The sequence below is a fragment of the Amphimedon queenslandica genome, unplaced genomic scaffold, assembly GCF_000090795.2.
Source record: "Amphimedon queenslandica unplaced genomic scaffold, v1.1 AMPQUscaffold_12060, whole genome shotgun sequence".
Classification (NCBI taxonomy): domain Eukaryota; kingdom Metazoa; phylum Porifera; class Demospongiae; order Haplosclerida; family Niphatidae; genus Amphimedon; species Amphimedon queenslandica.
Genome location: NW_003547701.1, coordinates 6,544 through 7,831, shown reverse-complemented (window position 1 = coordinate 7,831; position 1,288 = coordinate 6,544).

Sequence of the window (1,288 nt, the reverse complement as noted above, 5' to 3'; positions counted from 1 at the left end):
CACTATAGATTAAATCGTTTATATACTATAAGGAGAATTCTAGAATGTTCTAATGTAAAGTATTCTAATAAGTTCTAGAAGTTTCCCGATTAATGAAGAATAATGAGTTCTAGAAGTTTCCCGATTAATGAAGAATAATGAGTTCTAGAAGTTTCCAGATTAGAGTAGGATAATAAGTGATGATAAATGATTAGTGACAATAAATGATTAACTATGAACGACTAATACCAAACACAAAATGTAATTGACACATGTTGTAATTGACATCCAATTACATCCCTGATCCAAGTGACCAGTTGTTTTATTTCGTTGCATTAATGGATGGGTAGAATAAGAGTGAATGAATTATGTTTATGTTCTTTTATATCGTCTATTAGCTACAAATGAAGGCATTTTCACACTGGCACAGCTTTTAAGGTGCCTTGTTGATACCGTATAGCAGGTAATTTTGGAAGGGATTAAATTTGGCAAATTTGGCGTTTTGATATAGCCATTTGCCAGAATAAAAATCCACCATTTTGAGCCATTATACGCATGCTCAATGGCATGTGGCCACGAATTCACCAAATTAAAATCGCTAATCACCAAAATTTGCAATTCGCCAAATTTTAGCCGCTCCAAAATTTCCTGCTATATGGTACAACACTTATTGATCTTGTTCACACTAGCAGCTGAATTACGTATCATTTTGTGTTTTTGTTGCCATATTGGTTTACATTTATTGGTCCCACTAAATCCCTGAGAGTAAACACAATAATTGTTAGGCTCATTAACATTCTGCAGATGTATGTTATAACATGTATAATACTTTGTATGTACATATACTTACGTTGGTAGTATAGTACCGTCATGAGATCCATCAACCAGTCACTCTATAGTATCAGTAATCTCATATCTTGATGCATAAGAGAAACACACATTAAGATATACCCTATAATAAAGGAATGGACAATAAATAATAATAAATACATGTACATGTATATTGTACTTTTGTATTGGACGGTTCTATTGATTGAGTTTGCTACATGTTGTACAACATGTTAACAAAGTGTCTGGATTCTGTAATTAGAGGAATGCTACTGGTCAGGAAACACTATGAACAGTAACACTTCTACAAATTATAGTCTTATGTCACCTTATGTCAACTATACAAGTACATGTAACCTGTAACTACATGGGCAGTTTACATAAAGTAATTTTTACATGACATACATGTAATAAAGTAATTTATTACATTCATGTACATTCATGTCTTATATTTATCATTTTTCTTATTATAATCATGTTA